Source organism: Schistocerca serialis, chromosome 8 (assembly GCF_023864345.2).
Source record: "Schistocerca serialis cubense isolate TAMUIC-IGC-003099 chromosome 8, iqSchSeri2.2, whole genome shotgun sequence".
Taxonomy (NCBI): Eukaryota; Metazoa; Arthropoda; class Insecta; order Orthoptera; family Acrididae; genus Schistocerca; species Schistocerca serialis.
The window spans coordinates 348,712,732-348,717,731 of record NC_064645.1 but is presented as its reverse complement, the minus strand read 5'-3'; the positions used below and the strand labels follow the sequence as shown (position 1 = coordinate 348,717,731).

Below are 5,000 nucleotides of genomic sequence, written 5' to 3'. Positions count from 1 at the left end.
CGCAGTGTCACTAATGTACAGAGATAGAACAGTTTCGACTGGAACCAGAGTAACCGTAGACACGGCACTGATTAGTAATAGATGCAGAGCCATCAGAATACAGATAATATATACAACCGTCCCTATACATGCTGAAAGACTCTGCACATAATGAGAACCACACGTCAGCCAGACACTCTTATCACACACTACTCTCTTATCACACACTACTCTCTGCCTGTAACAGGCACACACACACACAATATCTAACCACCAGCATGGAAGAACATCCAGTGCATCCTCTCCGCCACATTACACAATCCACACTATCATAACCAGACCGGGAGGTCCACCCAGAAAACAGAATATCCCACCCTTCCGACATCCGCCATTGCTCAGCTAAGCCACGAACACCCACACATGTCCTACACAGGGGTGCACCCAACATCACAATACTGCCTCCTGTCACAGTACACAAACAATGGCAGGAATGAAAGACACAGATCTGCCACAACCTTGGAATCGGAACGCCGCCTGTCATGAGCCACAAGTGCATCCTGACGTGACAAATCGGATGATCCCGCAGGCATGCACTTACGATAATCACTATCAACGAACCTGCCGCCCCCCCCCCCCAAATACACCTTTCCCTACAACAATGTGTACCTTAACCTAAGCTATATTGTACCTTAACTTAAGCTATATCGTACCTTAACCTAACCGACATTGCGCCTTAACCTAACCTACGTTGTACCTTAACCTAACCTACGTTGTACCTTAACCTAACCTACGTTGTACCTTAACCTAACCTACGTTGTACCTTAACCTAACCTACGTTGTACCTTAACCTAACCTACGTTGTACCTTAACCTAACCTACGTTGTACCTTAACCTAACCTACGTTGTACCTTAACCTAACCTACGTTGTACCTTAACCTAACCTACGTTGTACCTTAACCTAACCTACGTTGTACCTTAACCTAACCTACGTTGTACCTTAACCTAACCTACGTTGTGCCTTAACCTAACCCATGTTGTGCCTTAACCTAACCCATGTTGTGCCTTAACCTAACCCATGTTGTGCCTTAACCTAACCCATGTTGTGCCTTAACCTAACCCATGTTGTGCCTTAACCTAACCCATGTTGTGCCTTAACCTAACCCATGTTGTGCCTTAACCTAACCCATGTTGTGCCTTAACCTAACCCATGTTGTGCCTTAACCTAACCCATGTTGTGCCTTAACCTAACCCATGTTGTGCCTTAACCTAACCCATGTTGTGCCTTAACCTAACCCATGTTGTGCCTTAACGTAACCCATATTGTGCCTTAACCTAACCCATATTGTACCTTAACCTAACCCATATTGTACCTTAACCTAACCCATATTGTACCTTAACCTAACCCATGTTGTACCTTAACGTAACCCATGTTGTGCCTTAACGTAACCCAATTTGTGCCTTAACGTAACCCAATTTGTGCCTTAACGTAACCCAATTTGTGCCTTAACGTAACCCAATTTGTGCCTTAACGTAACCCAATTTGTGCCTTAACGTAACCCAATTTGTGCCTTAACGTAACCCAATTTGTGCCTTAACGTAACCCAATTTGTGCCTTAACGTAACCCATGTTGTGCCTTAACGTAACCCATGTTGTGCCTTAACGTAACCCATGTTGTGCCTTAACGTAACCTAATTTGTGCCTTAACGTAACCTAATTTGTGCCTTAACGTAACCTAATTTGTGCCTTAACGTAACCTAATTTGTGCCTTAACGTAACCTAATTTGTGCCTTAACGTAACCCATGTTGTGCCTTAACGTAACCCATGTTGTGCCTTAACGTAACCCATGTTGTGCCTTAACGTAACCCATGTTGTGCCTTAACATAACCTAATTTGCGCTTTAACGTAACCCATGTTGTGCCTTAACCTAACCTATATTGCGCCTCAACCTAACCTATATTGCGCCTCAACATAACCTATATTGCGCCTTAACCTGACGCACGTTGTCGCTGAACCTGCTCTGTAATTGTTATGCAACTCGTTAAATTAGTGTAGTGTTGCCTAACCGCAACCCTCGCAATATAGTTCGCTATTCGCACTGCCCGGTCCCCTGTGTATCGCGTCATGTTAAACACCTTGCAGGTGTTGCTGACTTTCCACATGCTCCTGCTATACACTCTAATGTGGATAGCAGCAGGACGTACATGCCCCCCCCCCCTTCCCCCCTGCCTTCGCAAGCTGGTCGTTGAGAAGTTTGCATGTTCAATGCCCTTCGCATGCCGACGTACTCAGCCTACGTTGTGGTACGGCCTGTCACCTGTCCGCCGATGTACGCAATACCCACAAACTGTACTGCACATTGGTCCGTATGTACTGAATGATACATCGTGGCACATGTGTGACCGTACGACGACTGCGCCTAGCAACGGCAGACCATACAGTCCAAATATTGTGCACGCAGCTACGTGTCGTCTCCCTATAAGAGCTGGATTGCAGTGTGGTACGCCATTCAGACGTGTGGGAGGAACGGACGCCCTGGATGGCGATCAGCATGAGCAGTCTGTTGATGTGGTGGAGCGTGTATTCGGACGTAGTCGTCTCTTCTCACACACCGTGATAGCATGTTGCACCGCGTTCCACATCTGCGACATCCTGCAGAGGCCGGCTGACAGTCGTTCGCGCAATGGACACCGCATACGTACGGGGGCTACCTTCCACGTGTTCTCGAGGCGTGCACATGTTGTTGCGTCTATGTGGGCAGACGTAGTGTGTTGTGACACCTGACACAGGCATGCAATACTCGTTGCAAATGGCGATGGACGTCTACGTTTGCTGGTGACGTTACGCAAATGAACAACAGGTAACCCGTTGTGGTGCGGTTGTTCTCGCTAGAGGTGAATCAGTGTTGGCGACGATCGGTCGAGCTATTAACCGGTTGTTTCAGGGATACCCACCATGCCCACGAACGTGAAAGGGGACCCACCATGCCCACGAACGTGAAAGGGGATCTGGGTGTGAGGCGATACGCGGCGGTGGCTGGGTGGGACCGTCCCCGGCCGGTGAGGGGGGGCCGCCCGGCGTGCTGGCAGCGCGGTGCGTGGGCGCACGCGCTACAGCCGGCTGGTGGGGGCGGCCAGTGGCAGGCGCGCCGGCCGACGGACGCGGCAGGCGGCGCAGCTGCGCGCCGGCGCCCCCTGCTCGCGGCGCCTTGCGGCCAAAGTAGGTCCTCGCGGGCCCGGTGCGAAGCGCGGTGGCCATCTGCAGTGTGCTGGTCCGATTGAGGACTGTGTGCGCTGAGGATGCGCCGCCGCTCGGCGCTCGGCGCCGCGACGCCGTCTGCTGCTCGGTCGCCCCAGCGGTTCTCGCAGGTGGTTTGTATCGCAGCTGTGCGGACGTGTTGGCGCGTGCGCTGTGCTGGGAGAGTTCGCTTCGGCACCCAAGTGGGGCTTTTGTCCTTCTGTGGCGCTGGCGTTGGAGCTGCCGGTCACCGTAGGTGGCGCGTGTTGTCTCCCGCCGGCAATGCCACGACAGCACGCTCCCGGGCCTCTGTCGGCAGCGGCAAGCTCAGTTGGGAGCACGGGTGGTCGCACCTAAAGCGTCTACTCGCCTAACTCCGGGCGATTGCGCCTCTCTCGAACCCGACCAAGTACTTAGGACGGCGCTGCGCGCCGCCGGGACCTGAGAGGGTTTCGAGGTGTGTTGTGCAGGGGAGCTCAGCCTCCTCCTGTTTGCAGAATAATTGAGCGGACGCTTGCGTGTTCGCGCGGGCCCCCGGGACACACTCCCGGGCGGCCGGCTGCTCAGCTCTAGTTGACGCAGCTCCCTGGTTGATCCTGCCAGTAGTCATATGCTTGTCTCAAAGATTAAGCCATGCATGTCTCAGTACAAGCCGCATTAAGGTGAAACCGCGAATGGCTCATTAAATCAGTTATGGTTCCTTAGATCGTACCCACGTTACTTGGATAACTGTGGTAATTCTAGAGCTAATACATGCAAACAGAGTCCCGACCAGAGATGGAAGGGACGCTTTTATTAGATCAAAACCAATCGGTCGGCTCGTCCGGTCCGTTTGCCTTGGTGACTCTGAATAACTTTGGGCTGATCGCACGGTCCTCGTACCGGCGACGCATCTTTCAAATGTCTGCCTTATCAACTGTCGATGGTAGGTTCTGCGCCTACCATGGTTGTAACGGGTAACGGGGAATCAGGGTTCGATTCCGGAGAGGGAGCCTGAGAAACGGCTACCACATCCAAGGAAGGCAGCAGGCGCGCAAATTACCCACTCCCGGCACGGGGAGGTAGTGACGAAAAATAACGATACGGGACTCATCCGAGGCCCCGTAATCGGAATGAGTACACTTTAAATCCTTTAACGAGTATCTATTGGAGGGCAAGTCTGGTGCCAGCAGCCGCGGTAATTCCAGCTCCAATAGCGTATATTAAAGTTGTTGCGGTTAAAAAGCTCGTAGTTGGATTTGTGTCCCACGCTGTTGGTTCACCGCCCGTCGGTGTTTAACTGGCATGTATCGTGGGACGTCCTGCCGGTGGGGCGAGCCGAAGGCGTGCGACCGCCTCGTGCGTGCTCGTGCGTCCCGAGGCGGACCCCGTTGAAATCCTACCAGGGTGCTCTTTATTGAGTGTCTCGGTGGGCCGGCACGTTTACTTTGAACAAATTAGAGTGCTTAAAGCAGGCAAGCCCGCCTGAATACTGTGTGCATGGAATAATGGAATAGGACCTCGGTTCTATTTTGTTGGTTTTCGGAACCCGAGGTAATGATTAATAGGGACAGGCGGGGGCATTCGTATTGCGACGTTAGAGGTGAAATTCTTGGATCGTCGCAAGACGAACAGAAGCGAAAGCATTTGCCAAGTATGTTTTCATTAATCAAGAACGAAAGTTAGAGGTTCGAAGGCGATCAGATACCGCCCTAGTTCTAACCATAAACGATGCCAGCCAGCGATCCGCCGCAGTTCCTCCGATGACTCGGCGGGCAGCCTCCGGGAAACCAAAGCTTTTGGGTT

General features: G+C 52.0%; 1 non-coding gene across 1 annotated transcript in view; it reads left to right on the top strand.

The window, feature by feature from the left end:
- The first annotated feature begins 3,798 nt into the window (after positions 1–3,798).
- LOC126417706 (small subunit ribosomal RNA) overlaps positions 3,799–5,000 on the top strand; it is a 1,909-nt gene continuing 707 nt past the window's right edge. Inside the window, exon 1 of the ribosomal RNA XR_007575774.1 lies at positions 3,799–5,000. This exon is cut by the window's right edge and continues 707 nt beyond it. This is a non-coding gene — a ribosomal RNA (small subunit ribosomal RNA).